Consider the following 21,337-nt stretch of genomic DNA (forward strand, 5'->3'; position numbering starts at 1 on the left):
CATATTGAAAAGTAAGTACAAGCTTCCACCTACTCAAAAGCTAAGAATGTCATCAAATAGAATCTGATATTACAGAGACTTCCTCCCTTTATGATAACCCGACCACCCAAGGCACATTTAACACAGTGCCTTGATTGTATGACTCCATTTTGTTGCCATAAAAACACCATAGAATCATTATGATATTGGAACATGGTACTTGTAGTACATGGTACATGTGCTTCATGGTCACTTGTATAAGGAATTGTCTTTGAAAGGAAAGCTGTTTTTTGTTGACACATTATGGTATCATGTTCCTTGCTAAAGACATCAGCATTTGTGTACCTGGTTGTACTGTCTTTCCCTTCAGAAACTGTTAAAATGTGGCTTGTAGTTCATTTTTAGTCAGATGTGAAGAGGACAACAGATTGGGAACAATTCACTGCAAAGACTATTGTTCAGAGTTCCAAAGACGATATGGCAGGACTACACAGAAAACACCAGGATAAGGCAAGAGAAAGAAGGAGCTGGGGTGGGTATGGGGCAGAGGTCATCAGAAGCTTTTTCTGGGTTTCAAAGGAAGAGGTGGATAAAATAGGGCTAAGGTTCAGGATTGGAAAGTGTAACATTCACTATATTGGGATACAGGTGAGCCCTCTAGTTGTCTGGAGATTGGCTTGTAGGGTGGGACTCTGATACAACACACAGGAGTCTGACAAAGGATAGAGGCTGAGGTATGAATTCAGTCAGTAATGCATATTACACATGTCAAAAGTATGCCGGTAGCAAGTAGTTTACTGTCTAGAGGACATTTTTAGATGAGAGGCAAGTCTGCCCACACCAGTAACATCTCACACTATCAACACATCAGAAAAATACAAAAGTAAAAATGATAAATATTGGGGCTGAAAAGATGATCTCATGGTTAATAGTTCTTGTTCTTGCAAAGCATCCAGACTCAGTTCCAGCACTCACATGGCGGCTCACAATATTTGTTTCTCCAGTCTCAGGGGATCTGGCAGACAGTGGAGTTGAGGAAGTTTCCACTGATTAGGATGAAGAATGTGACCATGGCACAGCCTTCCAATTTCATCTAACACCATGCTCTCCCAGCCAGCAACAGCCCTTAATTTGAGTCCACCCTTCAATCAAGAACAGATATTCAGTTGTTTTTGTGGTTGCTCTGTCTCTGGAGTATTTCTAAGTATAATAATAAAATGCTAGAATTCATTTAACTTATTGATCACAGAATTATTTCTGACATTTATTACGTGATTCCCACAAAAGCCCAGAGCTAGAAAATGCGTGCTTAGTACTTTGAAGATTGCATAAGAGAGAGCAGTGACCTGAAGCAAAGAGGACAAGCTAGACATTTGTTCTCCACCCCACAATCCAGCTCCATCCAGCATGCACACTTTCTTCCCTGTTCAGCATACATGGTCACTTCCTCTCACAGGTCTCTCTCCACTCAAATAAAAAAATATTGTTTTAATTTTCACCTGAAAATGACTTCAGAGTTACAAGGAAGAGTCACAAAAGCACAAACAATATAAAGGAATACCCATGTGCTACTTACCAAGACACACCCACCTTGGCACCTGCATACTACTTAGCCATCTGTCTTATCAGGTTAATTACTTGCCAGCCATTGTCTCCCTTGGCTTGTCAGCCTGTTAAAGCAATGGACTCCAAGAAATCATAATTCCCCAAGGAGTTTCCATGCTGTAAGAAGAAAAAGGTTGGTGCCAGTCAGAGGTGAGCTTGTCTACCTGAAGAGACTTCACACCGTGATGACCATTTGTCAGATAATCTTGCAGAAGAGACTGGAGTCAAGATAATGGTCCAATGATGAGTAAAAGCACATGAAGACCAGAAATGCTTGGTTATGCTCACTCCTCCTCTGTTTAAGCCTAAACTTCATGTCAAGACAGTGAAAATAGACTTGTGTGTGTTGGGGGGTGCAGTTTAATAGACCTCTTTCTTTGTACTTGTGCATGTGGACACAATGAATAGATCGTTCCTTTCTGATCTTTATTATTGTCGCTTTAATTGGCCCACTGACACCTGGCTTGGTAGGGAGGCCAAGACCCAGGCTTCGACCTAACAAGACTAGTAAAACACATAAACCAACTCGTTCCATAAAGACTGGAACATGCATTCCTCAACAAGGATGGCAATCAGAGAACGACTATCATCATCTAATATTGGCTTAGTGCTGCTGCCCGTCATAGGTAGCTTTAGCTGTCAGCTTGACACAAACCAAGAGTCACCTGGCAAGAGGGAACCTCAACTGAAGAATTGCTTCCATCACATTGGACTATTTTCTTTAATGTGAATTGATTTAGGAGGATACAGCCTACTGTGGGCAGTGCCCTCCTTAGGCAAGTAGACCTGAAAGACAGCTAAGCAAGCCAGTAAGCAGCATTTGTCCATGGTCTGTGATTTAGTTCCTGCCTCCAGATTCCTGTCTTAAATGCCTGCCATGGCTTCCCTTGATGATGAACTATAACCTGTGAGATAAATTTAATCTTTTCTTCCCCAACTTGCTTTGGTCATGGTATTTATCATAGCAGCAGGAAAGTAAACTAAAACAATGCCTAACTCTTTATTCTTGTTTAAGTTTAGCAGTTGACCCAATAATGTCTTTCATAGCACTGTTCCCCTCTAACTCCGGATGCAAGCCAGTAACAGGTACTATAGGAAGTGGTCTTTTCCCTTTGCCTTCCTTAGTCTACAACACCTTCTTAGCTTTTCATTGAGTTTTATGACATTGTTAGTGTTAGAATAGGTGGCACAGTTCTGGACAAGTCATACCATATGACAGGTCTCAAGTGAGAGATTTTATTGAGAGAGACATCCTGTGTGGAGGGGTGAGAGGAAAGGAGAAGGAGAAAGAAGGGGAGGAGGAGGAGGAGGAGGAAGAGGAAGAGGAGGAGGAGGAGTGGTGGTGAGTCTTTCATCTGGACTGTAACACATGTGACACATGAGCAAAGGGACATGCAGATGCAGTGAGTGTCATGGTGATGGATACAGGAGTGCCGCTGTCACAATAGTCACTCACATCAGACTTCTCTGTGAACTGTGGTTGGTAATCCTATAAAAGGGTTACTGATAAATTGTTTGGTTAAAAGTTTTTGAATTTGTTATTGGAGGAATATGGAGGTGACGTTAATGAGGCAGGGGGCAAATAGTTAGACCAGAAAAATGAGAAGTGGGGTCAGAAAAAAAACAGTATCCATTTCCATGTAGGGTTTTTGAGGACCCAGGAATTAGAATGCTATTCCCTGCATTTTTGGATATCTGATTGTAGCTGCTGGGTTTTGTTTCTCACTATTCTTGACTGGTTGACATAGAAGCAGCATTCTTCTTGGAGAACAAGGCAAAGACTACCTTCTTTCCCTATAAGAACATGTAGTCCTGTTGGTTCTAAAGCACCATGGCTGCCAGAGAATCGATCTGTCTTTGGAGACTGACCCTATTTGGAAAGATGATTTGTTATTGGTGGGGTTTCCAGACTGAAGGGCTACCATGAATGGAAATGAACAGCAGGGGGCAGACGAGAAGCCCATGTCTAATCCAGTGGGGTTGAATACAGCTGCCGGAGTGGAGTCTTGTTTTTCTGGGATTGAGGACAAAGGCTTGGCATTCTCTGGAGCTTAAGAGAGCGAGGTCCTGTTGTAGGAAGAAAAGTCATTTTGAGGTGAGGGGTGAAAGGTTTGAAGTAAGACAGACCCAATGAGAGATCCCCTTGAGTGTAGCAACTGATTTGAATCTTCCCTTTTATTTTACAATTGTTTCCATTCTGTTAGCATGTTAATTCTTTGTGGGTCTGTTAAAATCCTGTGTCCTGGGAATTTTGCACAAATGAAGTATGTTTCTCTCCAGTATTATAAATGTATGACCAACTGACTCTCATAGGTAATATCAACTTCAACCATCCTTTCACACAGCTTCCCTTTTTCCACTACGATAATCAGTCTATAGGGGAACATGGTCAGAACATACGTCTGTCTCTTTGGTGAGTTCATCTATCCCTTTGCTGCCCTTGCACCCTGCATTCTTTCACTAATATCAAAACTCACATTCTTCTGGCTTCCAATGTAGACTGAAGGCTTGTGGCTCTCTAGAAATCCCCCATGGCTTCAGTGACTGATAGGGCCTACTAAGCCATCCAACCTGATGGACTGAAAACTCCTGGGTGCTCAGCCTTTGTGTGGAAGGCCATCAGTGGATGACTATTTGTATGAGCCAATGACATAGATCCCTTTTGTATCAGTCCTGTTCCTTCAGAGAGCTCTATTGTGTCCATCTACATTACACATGAGCAAGTAGATCTCAGCGAGACCCGGGGTCTGGAGGACAGAAGCAGAAAGCCATACTTTCCAGTCTGTCTTGACTCCAAAGGTCACTTCCTGCTTTGCATGGCAGCCCCAGGAGACAGCTTAGGGTGACTGGAAGGTTAAAGGAAACTGTAGCATGAACTTTCAACCTTTGCCCTGGAGAAGGTACCCCTATCTCTCCTACCAATGTTTGCTTGCCTTCCTCCACCTAACATTGTGAGGAGTAAAGTATGGCGGTTTGTTAAGAAAATTTTCAGCTCTACAAGACTAGGCCAAGGTAGGGAAGGCTATACAAAAGCAGTCCCCATTTCCATAACATTATAACCCAAAGGGTATGGGTTTATGTTGCACCCCTGAAGCAGTGATGTTGTGGCCTTTATTAAGCAAAGGCCAAGATCCAAAGCCCTTGCCTTGCTCTGCGAGGAAGTTACTCAGGTAGACTAGAAAACCAATTCAATGTGTTTATCTCCTGATTTTTTTTTTATCTGAATCTGTTTCATAGCGCCAGCAGAGACTTTCCCAAAACAAGTCATCCGTCTGCAAAAAAAGGCGCAAGCAACAAAGGGTGCTTCCTGTGCAACCTCCTTATCCTGACAGAATAAGGGCAGGAAAGATGTGGGGAGCTCCTCACACCAGAGTCTGGATGAAGCCTTTGCCCTGCTGGGAAGCAAGAGCTCCAGCAGAATTAATTTTGGTTGTGAAGGTCACAAACATAGAAACAGTATTTATTTTCTATCCCCATACTTTATGCTAAAACAGTAGGGAAGCCCATCCTAACCTGGCCGTATGTGGTCATCCTGGGCATCCCAGACATTTCGCAGGGACCTCACAAACCAGGTTGTTTATAGTGAAAATGTCCTAACTTCCTGGAGCTCTACTTTATCAGCTGTAACCCTGTTAGGAGCCTTCAAGAGACACCCTGTGCTCTCATTCAAATTTCTTAAACTCAAAGATAATAACTTCAAAACCACCACAATTCTACTATTATACATGACTGTCCTGCATATGGGACGCTTCTCTGAGAAGCTCATGACCATTTTCTCAGATATGTGTTTCTCCCCAAGAGCCTCTCTTTCTCTTAACATTATGCTTAAAATTTGCATTTAAAGTGCCTTTTAGAGCTGGCAAAAACAAGGGTGTGGTGGTTAAAAAGTCATTTGCCACCAAACATCATGATCTGAGTTTGATCTCTGGGATCTATGTTGAAAGAGAAAATTAACTTCCACACGTTTTGCAGATGCTCCATGATGTGTACACCACACACACACACACACACACACACACACACACACACACACACACACACACACATTTTTAAGTGCCTTTCAATAAATCCATTCAATAAATCCAAACTCATCTTTATACTGGATCAGGTTTCATCTGAGCCATAGTCCCTGAAAGACTAAGAAAATTCCTCAGACTGTGGTAGGAGGCAGCATGGAGCCTCTGCCCGCCCTTGCCTCCATTTTTTTGTTCAGTATGTGACCTATGTCACAGAAGATTCTAGATTTCACTAAAAAGGTTATTCTTCCTACCCCGTGAAACTTGTATGACCTAATTTGGTAGTGCTGTATGACAAGACTTTTCTCGAAGAAGACACAACAAACATGCAGAGACTCACCCCAGATAGGGAGCCAACAATAGACCAAAGTACGAATATTAGCCAAGTTGAATCTGGTGAATCAACTAGTTTTTATTGGCATTACTACAGGAATATGGGGTGAGGGATGTGAGGTATTATTTACAGGAACAGAAATGACTCAAAGACAGCTACATCACCAAAGCTCACCCGAGCACAGGTGACAGCTCACACAGCTAGAAACCTGGAGCATACTTCACAGCCTGCAGCCACATAAGAGGTTGGAGACTGTCCTTTCCAGGTTACCTCAGTCTAAACCTCTTCCTGGCAGCTTGTCAGATTTCTGCTTCTTTTAGACTGCTTGGTTGGTCTGAGGGTCTTTGTAGCTTTGATTGTCTGCAAATGACTGCCAGCGGTCTTTACTAATTTACTCTGGGAGGGAGGGGCCTAGTGAATCTGGTCAGTTTCAAGGACTTCCTAAAGTGATTTTGACTTGTTTACTTTTCATCTTCAGGAGCTTCCCTACAGGGAAAACTCTTGCAGTCTTGAGGAAAATGCTACACAACAGGTAGATACTAGTCACAAGATGGTATAGAACACTTGAGCTAAGGTTGGTTATAATAGAGATGTGCTGTGTCTTACTACACTGTGTCGTGTATCATGTAGAGGATTGGGAGTGCAAAGTTGATGAGGGCTAAACTTTGGGACAATTTAATTGATCCAAGTACAGCTTGAGGGCAGAAGAGCAGATGTCAAGGCTGAGGGAATGGCTTAGTTGGTAAAATTGCATGAGGATCTTAGTGCGATATTTAGAACCCATTTTTTTAAGTACCTAGGTATAATGGCATGCTAGACGAGAGGATCCTTGCTACTTGCTAGCTAGCTAGCCTAGCCTATTTGACAAGCTCTGGGTTAGTGTAAAAAAACCCCATCTTATGAAATCAAGACAGGCATCTTCTGAGGAAAGTTACTGAGAGTGATATTGGCCTCCATACTCTGGCTTTCATGTATACATACAAACATATACATGTACATTCACAAACACACACACACACAGAGAGAGAGAGAGAGAGAGAGAGAGAGAGAGAGAGAGAGAGAGAGAGAGAGAGAGAGAGAGAGAGAGACTATAAGTCAGTCCTTAGACAGGATCCAGAAGTCAAAACGTGGCACAGGATTGGTTCCTTGCTCTTAGAATTAACACTACAAGTAGGGACAAACACTCTGGTGGCACCATCAGAAGATGAGCTATGAGAGACAATTGGGGAACAGGAGGCTAGCCTAGAACCAAAGAGTGGGCCATGCTATGGCTTTGGCTATAAGAACTGCTGACTACTGGGCAAGGCTTCCCACACATCCATGTAGAGGATAGTCATGCACAGATAGCTAGAACCCAGACAGAAAGTCAAAGAGTGGGAATTTCAGACAGAAGAAACAAGTGCTACCTCAGCCCCAGCAATAATGGGGTTCAGATGGAGAACAGATACATGCAGGAAACAATGACTAAAACTTTTTCCTATTTTTTATTCAATTTTTTTATTTACATTTCAAATGTTACCCCCTTTCCCAGTTTCCTGTCCATAAAACCTCTATCCCAACTCCCCTCCTTCTTTTATGAGGGTGTTCACCCCCACCAACCGCCTACCCCTTCCCATCTCCCTGTCCTGACATTCCCCTACATTGGGGGGCTCCAACACCAGCAAGACCAAGGGCTTCTCCTTCCTTTGGTGCCCAACAAGGCCATCTTCTGCTACATATGCATTTGGAGCCCTGGGTCAGTCCATGTATAGACTTTGGGTAGTGGTTTAGTCCTAGGGAGCTCTGGTTGGTTGTTGTTCTTATGGAGTTGCAAGCCTCTTCAGATCCTTCAATCCTTTCTCTAATTCCTCCAATGGGGACCCCATTCTCAGTTCAATGGTTGGCTGCTAGCATTCACCTCTGTATTTTTCATGCTCTCTGGAGACAGCTATATCAGGTTCCTGCTAGCATGCACTTGTTGGCATCAGCAGTACTGTCTGGGTTTGATGGCTATATGTATATGGGCTGAATTCCCAGGTGGGGCAGGCTCTGAATGGCCATTCCTTTAGTCCCTGCTGGAAACTTTGACTTCATATCTCCTCCTATGAATATGTTTGTTTCCCCTTTTAAGAAGGACTGAAGCATCCACACTTTGGATGCCTTCTTGATCTTCTTTTGGTTCTTTTTTTTTTTTTTTCAGAGCTGGGGATCGAACCCAGGGCCTTGCGCTTCCTAGGCAAGCGCTCTACCACTGAGCTAAATCCCCAACCCCCCTTCTTGATCTTCATGTGGTCTGTGAATTGTATCTTGGGTAACGAGCTTTTGGGCTAGTATCCACTTATCAGTAAGTGTGTACCATGTGTGATTTTTTTGTGATTGGGTTACCTCACTCAGGATGTTATTTTCTTTCTCTCTTTTTCTTTTATTGGATATTTTTTATTTACATTTCAAATGTAATTCCCTTTCCAGGTTTCCCAGACATAAGCCCACTATCACATCCCCCTCCCCTCCTTCTCTAAGGGTGTTCCCCTCCCCTTCCTGCCCCTGGGACATTCTCCTACACTGGGGGTCCCACATTGGCAGGACCAAGGGCTTTTCCTTCCACTGGTGCCCAACAAGGCCATCCTCTGCTACATATGCAGTTGGAGCCCTGCGTCAGTCCATGTAGTCTTTGGGTAGTGGTTTAGTCCCTGGGAGCTCTGGTTGGTTGGCATTGTTGTTCTTGTGGGGTTGCAAGCTCCTTCAACTCTTTCAATCCTTCCTCTAATTCCTCCAATGGGAGTCCCATTCTCTGTTCAATGGTTTGCTGCTAGCATTTGCCTCTGTATTTGACATGCTCTGACTGTGTCTCTCAGGAGAGATTTATATCCGGTTCCTATCAGCATGCACTTCTTAGCTTCATCAATCTTATGTAGTTTTGGTGGCTGTATATGTATGGGCCACATGTGGGGCAGGCTCTGAATGGCCGTTCCTTCAGTCTCTGCTCCAAACTTTGCCTCCATATCCCCTCCTCTGAATATATCTGTTGCCCATTTTAAGAAGGAGAGAAGCACCCGCCCTTTGGTCATCCTTCTTATTGAGCTTCATGTGATCTGTGGATTGTATTTTGGGTAATTCGAGCTTTTAAGCTAATATCCACTTATCAATGAGTACATACCATGTGTGTTTTTCTGTGATTGGGTTATCTCATTCAGGATGATATTTTCTAGTTCAATCCATTTGCCTATGAATTTCATGAATTCATTGATTTTGGTAGCTGAGTAGTACTCCATTGTGTAGATGTACCACATTTTCTGTATCTATTCCTCTGTTGAATGGTATCTGGGTTCTTTCCAGCTTCTGGCTATTATAAATAAGGCTACTATTAACATAGTGGAGCATGTGTCTTTCTTGTATGTTGGAGCATCTTTTGGGTATATGCCCAGGAAAGGTATGGCTGGGTCCTCAGGTACTGCAATGTCTAATATTCTGAGGAACCTCCAGACTGATTTCCAGAGTGGTTGTACCAGTTTGCAATCCCACCAACAGTAGAGGAGTGTTCTTTCTCCGCATCCTTGCCAACATCTGTAGTCACCTGAGTTTTTGATCTTAGACATTCTGACTGGTGTGAGGTGGAATCTCAGGGTTGTTTTGATTTGCATTTCTCTGATGACTGAGGATGTTGAACATTTCTTTAGGTACTTCTGAGCCATTCAATATTCCTCAGCTGAGAATTCTTTGTTTAGCTCTGTACCCCAATTTTTAATAGGGTTATTTGGCTCTCTGGAGTCTAACTTCTTGAGTTTTTTTTATATTTTGGATATTAGCCCTATATCAGATGTAGGATTGGTAAAGATCTTTTCTCAATCTGTTGGTTGTCATTTTGTAATAATGACAGTGTCCTTTGCCATACAGAAGCTTGTCTTGATCTTAGAGTATAAGTTATTGGTGTTTTGTTCAGGAAATTTTCCCCATTACCCATGTGATCAAGACTATTCCCCACTCTTCTTGTATTAGTTTGAGTGTATCTGGTTTGTTGTGGAGGTCCTTGATCCACTTGGACTTAAGCTTTATACAGGGTGATAAGTATGAATTGATTTGCACTCTTCTACATGCTGACCTCCAGTTGAACCAGCACCATTTGTTGAAAATGGTATCTTTTTTCCTTTTAGCTCCTTTCTCAAAGATCAAGTGACCATAGGTGTGTGAGTTCATTTCCAGGACTTCAACTCTAGTCTACTGATCTACCTGCCTGTCTCTGTACCAATACTATACAGTTTTTATAACAATTGCTCTGTAATATCACTTGAGGTCAGGGATGGTGATTCCCCCAGAAGTTCTTTTATTGTTGAGGATAGTTTTCACTATCCTGGGATTTTTGTTATTCCAAATGAATGTGAAAATTGTGATTTCTAACTCTATGAAGAATTGATTTGGAATTTTGATGGTGATTGCATTGAATCTGTAGATTTCTTTTGGCAAAATGGCCATCTTTAGTATATTAATCCTGCCAATCCATGCAGGGAGGAGGTCTTTCCATCTTCTGAGATCTTCAATTTCTTGCTTCAGAGATTTGAAGTTCTTGTCATACAGATCTTCCACTTGTTTGGTTAAAGTCACACCAAGAAATTTTATATTATTTGGGACTATTGTGAAGAATGTCATTTCCCTAATTTCTTTCTTGGCCTGTTTACCTTTGAGTAGAGGAGGGCTACTGATTTGTTTGAGTTTATTTTATATCCAGTCACTTTGATGAAGTTGTTTATCAGGCTTAGTAGTTCTCTGGTGGAAGTTTTGGGGTCACTTAAGTATACTATCATATCATCTGCAAATAATGATATTTTGACTTCTTCCTTTCCAATTTGTATCCATTTGACCTTGTTTCATTGTCTGATTGCTCTGGAGAGGACTTCAAATACTGTATCGAATAAGTAGAGAGAGAGTAGGTAGCCTTGTCTAGTGGGATTTTAGTGGGATTGCTTCGATTTTCTCTCCATTTAGTTTAATGTTAGCTACTGGTTTGCTGTATATTGCTTTTACTGTTTAGGTATGGGCCTTGAATTCCTAATCTTTCCAGAACTTTTATCATGAAGGGGTGTTGAATTTTGTCAAATACTTTCTCAGCATCTAATGAAATGATCAGGTGGTTTTTTTCTTTGAGTTTGTTTATATAGTGGATTATGTTGATAGACTTCCGTGTATTGAAACATCCCTGCATCCCTGGGATGAAGCCTACTTGATCATGATGGATGATCATTTTGATGTGTTCTTGGATTGGGTTTGTGAGAATTTTATTGAGTATTTTTGCATCAATATTCATAAGGGAAATTGGTCTGAAGTTCTCTTTCTTTGTTGGGTCTTTGTGTGGTTTAGGTATAAGAGTAATTGTGGCTTCATAAAAGGAATTCGGTAGTGCTCCATCTGTTTCAATTTTTTGGAATAGTTTGAAAAGTATTGTTATGAGGTCTTCTATGAAGGCCTGATAGAATTCTGCACTAAACCCATCTGGTCCTGGGCTCTTTTTGGTTGGGAGACTTTTAATAACTACTTCTATTTCTTTGGGAGTTATGAGGTTGTTTAGATGGTTTATATGTTCCTGGTTTAACTTTGGTACCAGGTATTTGTATAGAAAATTGTCCATTTCCTCCAGACTTTACAGATGTCAAATATTGCTTTTGTAGTAGGATCTGATGATTTTTTAAATTTCCTCAGATTCTGTTGTTCTGTCTCCCTTTTCATTTCTGATTTTGTTAATTTGGATACACTCTTTGTGCCCTCTGGTTATTCTAGCTAAGGGTTTGTCTATCTTGTTGATCTTCTCAAAGAATCAGCTCAAGGTTTTATTGATTCTTTGAATAGTCCTTTTTGTTTCTACTTGGTTGATTTCAGCCCTGAGTTTGATTATTTCCCGCCTTTTAGTCCTCTTGGGTGTATTTGCTTCTTTTTGTTCTAGAGCTTTTAGATGTGCTGTGAAGCTGCTATTGTGTACTTTCTCCTGCTTCTTTTTGAAGGCTCTCAGAGCTATGAGTTTTCCTCTTACGACTGCTTTCATCGTGTCCCATAAGTTTGGGTATGTTGTACCTTAATTTTCATTAAATTCTAAAAAGTCTTTAATTTCTTTCTTTATTTCTTCCTTGATCAAGTTATCATTGAGTAGAGCATTGTTCAATTCCCATGTACATATGTAGGCTTTGTCTTTTTGTTGTTGTTGAAGACCAGTCTTAGTCTGTAGTGATCTGATAGGATGCATGGGATTATTTCTATCTTCTTTTATCCTTTGAGGCCTTTTTTGTGGCCGATTATATGGTCAGTTTTGGAGAAGGTACCATCAGGTGCTGAGAAGAAGGTATATCCTTTTGTTTCAGGATGAAATGTTTATAAATATCTGTTAAGTCTATTTGGTTCATAACTTGTTAGTTTCTCTCTGTCTTTGTTTAATTTCTGTTTCCATGATCTGTCCATTGATGAGAGTGGCGTGTTGAAATCTCCTACTATTATTGTGTGAGGTGAAACATGTGATTTGAGCTTTAGTAAGTTTTCTTTTATGAATGTAGGTGCCCTTGTATTTGGAGCATAGATATTCAGGGTTGAGAGTTCATCTTGGTGTTTTTTTCCTTTGATGAATATGAAGTGTCCTTCCTTATATTTTTTGATAGCTTTTGGCTCAAAGTCAATTTTATCCTTTATTATAATGGCTTCTCCAGCTTGTTTCTTGGAAACATTTGCTTGGAAAAAATTGTTTTCCAGCCTTTTAATCTGAGGTAGTGTCTGTCTTTGTCACTGAGGTTTGTTTCCTGTATGCATGAAAATGTTGGGTCCTGTTTACATATCCAGTCTGTCTATGTCTTTTTATTGGAGAATTGAGTCCGTTGATATTTAGAGATAATAAGGAATAGTGATTGCTGCTTCCTGTTATTTTTGTTGATGGAGGTAGAATTATGTTTTTGTGTCTCTCTTCTTTTGGGTTTGTTGCAAGGAGATTACTTTCTTGCTTTTTCTAGGGTGTAGTTCCCCTAGATAGAGTTCTCCATCTATTATCGTTTGTAGGGCTGGATTTGTGGAAAGATATTGTGTAAATTTGGTTTTGTCATCAAATATCTTGGTTTCTTCATCTATGTTAATTGAGAGTTTTGCTGGACATAGTAGCCTGGTCTGGCATTTGTGTTCTCTTAGGGTCTGTATGACATCTACCCAGGATCTTCTGGCTTTCATAGTCTCTGGTCAGAAATCTGGTATAATTCTGATAGGTCTGCCTTTATGTGTTACTTGACCTTTTTCCCTTACCACTTTTAATATTCTTTCTTTGTTTTGTGCATTTGTTGTTTTGATTATTATGTGATGTGAGGAATTTCTTTTCTGGTCCAATCTATTTGGAATTTTGTAGGCTTCTTGTATGTTTATAGGCATCTCTTTCTTTAGTTTAGGGAAGTTTTCTTCTATAATTTTTTTTGAAGATATTTACTGGCCCTTTAATTTGGGAATCTTCGCTCTCTTCTATACCTATTATAGTATAGTCTGGTGGTTACTGCTCTGTGGCTTGTCTGCGTGTGTGTCTGATCCATCTCTGTCTGGTGTGTTGTACTTGTGTGTCTGATGAATGTGGCTCTAACAAGGAGTTTTACTCTGTATTTATCAAACTGCACAGAACACATGATACAGTCAAGAAAAGGATTCTTTACAGACATCTTTAACAAAGGGGGTGAACTGAATTAATTCAAATTTGGGCCTCAATCTTTATCAACATACTCCAAGTAGAAATTGCTTTTCTTTTCTTTTTTTTTTTAATTGACTTGAATATTTCTTATATACATTTCAAGTGTTATTCCCTTTCCCGGTTTCCGGGCAAACATCCCCTTCCCCCTCCCCTTCCTTATGGGTGTTCCCCTCCCAAACCTCCTCCCATTGCCGCCCTCCTCCCAACAGTCTGGTTCACTGGGGGTTCAGTCTTAGCAGGACCCAGAGCTTCCCCTTCCACTGGTGCTCTTACTAGGATATTCATTGCTACCTATGAGGTCAGAGTCCAGGGTCAGTCCATGTATAGTCTTTAGGTAGTGGCTTAGTCCCTGGAAGCTCTGGTTGCTTGGCATTGTTGTACATGTGGGGTCTCGAGCCCCTTCAAGCTCTTCCAGTTCTTTCTCTGATTCCTTCAACGGGGGTCCTATTCTCAGTTCAGTGGTTTGCTGCTGGCATTCACCTCTGTATTTGCTGTATTCTGGCTGTGTCTCTCAGGAGCGATCTACACTTCTGCACTTCTTTGCTTCATCCATCTTGTCTAATTGGGTGGCTGTATATATATGGGCCACATGTGGGGCAGGCTCTGAGTGGGTGTCCCTTCAGTCTCTGTTTTAATCTTTGCCTCTCTCTTCCCTGCCAAGGTATTCTTGTTCCTTTTAAAGAAGGAGTGAAGCATTCACATTTTTGATCATCCGTCTTGAGTTTCATTTGTTCTAGGCATCTAGGGTAATTCAAGCATTTGGGCTAATAGCCACTTATCAATGAGTGCATACCATGTATGTCTTTCTGTGATTGGGTTAGCTCACTCAGGATGATATTTTCCAGTTCAACCATTTGCCTACGAATTTCATAGAGTCGTTGTTTTTGATAGCTGAGTAATATTCCATTGTGTAGATGTACCACATTTTCTGTATCCATTCCTCTGTTGAAGGGCATCTGGGTTCTTTCCAGCTTATGGCTATTATAAATAAGGCTGCGATGAACATAGTGGAGCACGTGTCTTTTTTATATGTTGGGGCATCTTTTGGGTATATGCCCAAGAGAGGTATAGCTGGATCCTCAGGCAGTTCAATGTCCAATTTTCTGAGGAACCTCCAGACTGATTTCCAGAATGGTTGGATCAGTCTGCAACCCCACCAACAATGGAGGAGTGTTCCTCTTTCTCTGCATCCTCGCCAGCATTTGCTGTCACCTGAGTTTTTGATCTTAGCCATTCTCACTGGTGTGAGGTGAAATCTCAGGGTTGTTTTGATTTGCAAGAAATTGCTTTTCTTTTCATATCTTAATGTGTAGAATCCTAGGAGACAAGTCTATGGGTGTATCAATGAGGGATTATCTGGGTATAATATTTTTATACACTGTGTAAAGATTATCTTTGTGTTATTCGAATGCTGATTTTTCTGCCTTCGCAGCTTGTTTCAATCCAGATATGGCATTGTAATGTTTATGTCAAGAATTTCCTGTCTCAACTTTGTACAAGCAATGCTTATCATTTATTCTCTGCCTTGTCAATAAAAGCTGATCAGGCAGTGGCTGATCACAAGGAAGAATAGGATAGGACTTCTGCCAACCAGAGGAAGGGGAAAGAGGAAAGAGTAAGGAGATTCAGCCACAAAGAGGGCAAGAGGAGACATCATGGGAAAATACATCTGAAACCCAGAGAGCTAGACCAACACTAAATGCAAATATCTTGGAATTTTGGCTGGGAAGTTGCCAGATTGATTCAGAGGATTAAAATAGACCAATCACTATCCAGGTACTGTAGGGTAAAGCTTGATTAGATCTTGGTCTCCCTGTGTTGTTATTGAGTAACTAGCTAGGATAAAGGAAAACAGCTGCTGTGTGAATGTACTGCAGACATTTATATTAAAATCATTGTTACAGAGTATCTAGATTATGTTAGCAACTGGGAAAACAGTCTGGGATTATCTAAATTAACTAGTTGGAGGAAAAACATCTTTAATTGATGATGGCATCATTCCATTGCTGGAGGGGAAAAGAAAGCCCAACAGAAGCAGGCATTAGCCTTCTGTGGCACGATGCAAATACTCACTTCAAGTTCCAGTTACCACGACAGACCTTAAACTATGAGTTGAAATAAATGTTTCCTTAAGGTGCTTCTATACAAGGTATTTTTGTCACTGCAACAAGAAAATTAGCTAATGGGGGCCACAAATCTGGCTCTAACCAGTATGGGATAAGTCATATAAAATTTCTTTTCCAACTAAATATCATTAAGCTAGAAATCCATAATAGGAATGCCATTGGAAAACTCACAAACATGTGGAAAGCTCAACAACATATTCTTCCTAACTGTGATTAAAGGAGAAAAGAAGGTCAAGGGTTATGTAGATGGTCCTCTTGCCTGCCCTGTCCTCTAATAAGGTCAAAACTGCACCAATGATTTTTGTTTCTGACTACCCTTTCATCAGGAATTATAGTAATACTATAACAATCTCACATTTTTGTGAGTTACAGATGCTACATCCCCCATAACACTGTGAATACTCACTGTGCCACTGGTTACCTGTTATTGGATCCCCTTAGAATATCCTTCTCTAACTTCTCTGACTGCTGCCCTACTGCAGAAATTTCTTGGACCTGCCAGCTATCCAATAACACAGAGACTTATTAGTTATAAAAACTTAGGCCCTGTATATAGCAAGGCCACCTCCTAGCTCTCCGTAACTTAATTAGCCCATTTATTCTAATCCATGGACCACATGGCCCATGACTTCTCTATTACTCTGGCATTCCTGAACTTTATGTCAGGCATAAAGGTGAATTACTTGTGCCTGAGTTTTCCCCCAGAGACTTTCCCTCTGCCCAGAAGTCCTGCCTTTCCTCTCTTGCCTCAGCTATTGGCCATCAGATCTTTATTAAGCCAATTAGAAGATGCGTGTTTACAAAACACCGAAGCAGGTGATGGATAACAATACCAAAGTCAGATCAGTTATCAACTCTCTGCCGGTACAGAAATTAACAGTTAAATAATACAAAATCAGCCTTAGTACAAAACAACATAGTACAAAAAATATTATCCCAGCACTGTCCCTCTCTAGATGTCCCTGTTTTTAGTTCAAAGAAGTAGAGTGATCAGAGTCTGAAAACTCCTAAAAGCAACTAGAGTAACCTCTGACAAGGGGATGAGAGACTAGGAGTTAGAAAGATTCCCTGGTAGGCAGACAGATAGGGAAGGGAATCACAGCTAAGCAATATAGATGGTGAACTTTCAAGATGGCTGACTTCTTCCTAACCCTCCTGACCTGAGGCAAAAGCCTGGCAGCTGAAAACTAAAACCTTATGGGCTTTTTCTCTTGCAAGCTGGTGAACTGGCTTAGGTTCCAGACCGGATCAGGACATCTTACACACCAGATGTGGGTCAGTTAGCCATTCTGTCTTTCTTCAAACTGATTAGTATAGGTTTGGGGAGGAAGATACAACCCCGCAGCCCTCAAGAAGAGACTGGATTTTTCAGCTTCCCAATGACCCACTCTGCTTTGTAAAGGGTCTGTGCCTACTGTAGCCATATGTTCCGCTGCCCTAACCAATGTCTTTTTTTTAGCTGCCAAGAAAAGAAAAAGAGTATAAACAATATTAGCCAGCTTTGTGTTCCAAGAAGTAGAAGTAAAATCTCATATAAATAAAATTATAAGTGAGATGGAGACATTACAAAGTATACCATAGAAATGTAGAGGGCTGTAAGAGACTGGGGGAATAATCACATCAGTAAACCGCCCAACCTGGGATAAAATGATTAGGTGTTCTAGATATGTACGTCAACCAAAACAGAAAGGAGATAAAATAGGAAATCTGAACAGACAGTAACAAACAGGGAGCCAACACTGTGATCCAGACCCGCCCAATAGAAAGTCCCAGTCAGAACTAATCCTTGTGAACTCTTCCAACAATTGAGCAGGTGAGTCCTCCACATTCATTTTCTGAGGCCAGGACTGTAACTGTCGGCTAGGAACTGGTAGAGGCAATGTGAAGATGAAGAAGAGAAAGCAGGTATCTCCCCAAACAGAATTGTTCTTCAACCAGAGCATGCAGTCCAGTTAGCACTCCGTGGAAGGCATGAGATCCCTCAGTTGCTGTGTGGGAAATTGTGGAGGGTCTGAGGTTTGAGTTGAGGTGGGTTCTTCTGCAGCTATCATGGGAATTAGTAAAGTCCCTTTGGAACTGATTTTCAGAAGATTGGAGAAGACACTGTCATTGGAGAAACTGAAATAGAATTTAGAGGGTTGGAATAGAGAGTGTTAATAGGGAAAAAAATGTCCTTGGTCAATGAACCATCAGGGGAATAGGGTGGATTAGGGATGAGGGCCTAATAGGCCATAAGAGAGGAGGACTTGGAGTTGGAGGTGGGCTAAGTAAGGTTGGGATGAGTAAAGACCACATTCTTGGCATGATTGTTGGAGAGGGAAATATACTGTTTGTCTTCTTGGTGATCACAGCAGTGAACAGAGACTATCATAGGAAACAGAATAGCATTTAAAAGATTCTGGATTTGGGCCACAGACTGAAAGTTCCTGGTTAGTGTAAGAAATCCCTTCTGTCTCTATATTAAGATGCTGGGTTGAATAATGTTAAAAGTGTATTTGAGTCTGTGTAGATGCTGATGTATTTATCTGCTGCAAATGTTAGAGCTCCTGTCAGAGCTGGGAGTTCTGCATACCGCAAGGTGATGCTAGGTGGGAGGAGTCTAACCTTGATAGATTATAGAGGTATGGAGAGCATGGGTGGCTCTGGATGATGCCATAGCCCAGCTGCAAAGTAGAGGTGCCTTGAGTGAGCTCTCATCTACGAACCAGTCTGGATTTGGTGGGGGAGGGTGATAGTCACAGATGGGGGAGAAGGGGTTGGGGTGAAGTCTAAAACTTCAGTGTGGGAGTAAAAAGTAAAAAAGTGACCAGAGAGGGTGCTTCAGAGAGGTAAGCAGTAAGACAGCAGGATTGAGGGGTTGGGAAGGTTAGAAGCTTAGGTTGGGGTCCAAGAGGTAGATGTAGAAAACCTGAACTCCTGCGGTGGGTACAGTTAGGAGAGCCTGGTGGCTATGAGGCACTTGAGTGACTGTGTACAAAGAATGATGAGAAGAATCTGGAGGGATATGTTGTTAACCTCAGAGTGATGACAGAGGCAAAAGCTAGGGTCAGTAGACAGGGGTTACCTTTTAATAGTCAATAATAATTGTTTAGGCAGGTATGCAGTTGGGGCCCTGGTTGTGGGAGGAGAATGGTTGGGAAAGACCTTGTAGGATTAGAGTGGAGACTGTTTTAAATTGCTAACTGGGAAAGTAGAGGGAGATGAGACAAGTTCTTCAATGGAGACCCTTCAGTGACCTCCTAAAAGGGATGGGCAATCAGGGAGAAGTTAGGGATCCAAACTAGGAAAGAGTTGAAATGGCCCAGCCAGGCCATAAATTCCATCTTGGTATTAGCTGTGGAGTAGTTATGGAGTTCCTGTATTTGAGTGACTGTGATGGATCAAGATGAGAGAGGGAAAGACTGAGTTATGTTGCATATTTGGGCCTTATCTTTAAAGACTGCTGAATTAGTAAGGGTTTTCTAGAAGAACATAACTGATGTATGTGTGTGTGTGGGGGGGGTGTTATTAAAGTGGCTTACAGGTCATGCTTCAGCTACCAACAGAAAGTCCAAGAATCCAATAGTTGTTCAGTCCACGGGACTGGAGAACTCAGCCTGTCTCCAGTATGTGCCAGAATATGAAAGAAATAGGCACTAAATGCCAGTGAAGGAATGAACTTGTTTTTCTCTGTCTTTTATAATGGTTGCCAGGAAAAGGTGTGGCTCATCTTCCAACCTCAAAAGATTTAGACTTAAGATTGGTCTTCCCATTAACCTCAAGTGAACTGGATTTAAGGTGACTTTTCCTACCTCAAATGATATAAGGTAAGCAAGTTAAGTACAGACAAGAACCAGGTAGTTGTGGTGCATGCGTTTAATTTCAGCACTTGGGAGGCACAGGAGGGCAAATTTCTATTCAAAGCCAGTCTGGTCTACAGAAGAAAAAGTTCTAGGATAGCTGGGACTACATAGAGAAACTCTGCTCAAAAACAAAACAACAATAACAACAACAAAAGAGAGTTTATATGTGTTAAGCAAGAATTGTAGGAAGGGCAACATAAAAGAGTTTATCCACATACTGTAGGAGGAAACTTGATTGTAAATCAAAGGAGGATAAGTCCCATTTTAGAGCCTGAATAAAATAGTGGGGGCTGTCCCAGAATACTTGGGGGAAAATTAGCCACATTAGTTGTTTGGGTCTTCCCAGGTAAGGAAGAAAAGGGAGTGAGATTTGGGGGTGTTAAGGGATAGTGAAGAGGGCATCCCAGAAATCTAGGTTGGTAAAGTGAGTGTTGGACAGGTATGGAGAAGGTGTAGGGCCTAGGTGTTGTGGTTTGTCATGGAGTTATCTGTATTTTGATGCTAATTCCACTGCCCCAAGGACAGCTGTCTAGTCACGTACTCAGGAATCAGGTGACTTCACCAGAACCTTCTCCCCATTGAATTTGTAAAGTACAGGTGAGGGGCAGGTACAGGATAGGAGGAGGCCTGTCATTGGAGGAGAAGGAAGGATGGGCGGGAGAGAAGTTTGAAGGAAGAGGAGGAGACTGGAACAGAAAGGGAGAGACAGGAGGGAGAGGGAAGAAGCCGTGGCAGGACAAGATGGCAGGTGACGTTAAGATTCTGCTCTGTGTATTTACAGGTTGTTATTAATGTTCTCAAGGGATGGATGGTACCAGGCTTTGTATGTTTAAGTGGGCATTTATATCTTACCAATTGGGTCAAAGGTTATTGTGTTGTGTGTTATTTTCTGTGACGGTTTGAGTGTAAGAAAGTGTGTTGCGGCAAGAGACACTGGGTTGCCGCGGAGTTGGGATGTGTTTCCGCCAAGATAGCTAACAGATATCTTGGGGCACCGCGGTGCTGGACCTAGTGAGGTAAAAGACAACTATATTTTACATTTTACATTTTTACAACACCACCTAGGGACCACAGTAGTAGGTCATCATTATTTAGTTTAGGGGGGGGTTGTCTTGAATGAAACAAAAGTTTCTATTTTGTTTCTGTTTTTCTTACTCTAAGAATAGAGATGTTTTGGAAGAGACAATGAACACAGAGCATCTCAGACCACTGGTTATTTAAGATTTAAGTCTGTGAGAGAATTTGTAATATCATCATCAATCATCATCATCATCACCATCATCATCATCATCATCACCACCATCACCACCACCACCACCATCATCATCATCATCATCATCATCATCATCATCCTCCAGTGGCCAGCTTGGGGTTGGAAAGCTAAGGGTTGGAGGTTTGATTTCAGGCTTTCATTCTTGGGCACAGACAATTTGGAAGCCATCTCAGAAGGCATGAGAGAGGGAGGATACGGTCTTTTTCCAAGTTGTCACCTGGGTTTAAACAGTAACTGGCAGAACAAGCCTGATTTGCAAAAAGAGGCACCTCTATTTATAGAAATCAGATGACAAAAGCTAAGAAACTTCAAGAATTTCAGAAAAGGTCTAGGTCTGAGGGGCTTTCAGACATTGGCCAGGTCTTAGTGTGATAGGGCAAGAAAGAACAAAGGTTCTTCCATCTTGAATTCTTGCCGAGATCATTTCAGGTTTAACTAGAATTTGAACTTCTTGATGGAGGATCCTCTGAAAATTTACCCAACTCTATTC

The sequence above is a fragment of the Rattus rattus genome, chromosome 15 (genome assembly GCF_011064425.1).
Source record: "Rattus rattus isolate New Zealand chromosome 15, Rrattus_CSIRO_v1, whole genome shotgun sequence".
NCBI classification, from domain to species: domain Eukaryota; kingdom Metazoa; phylum Chordata; class Mammalia; order Rodentia; family Muridae; genus Rattus; species Rattus rattus.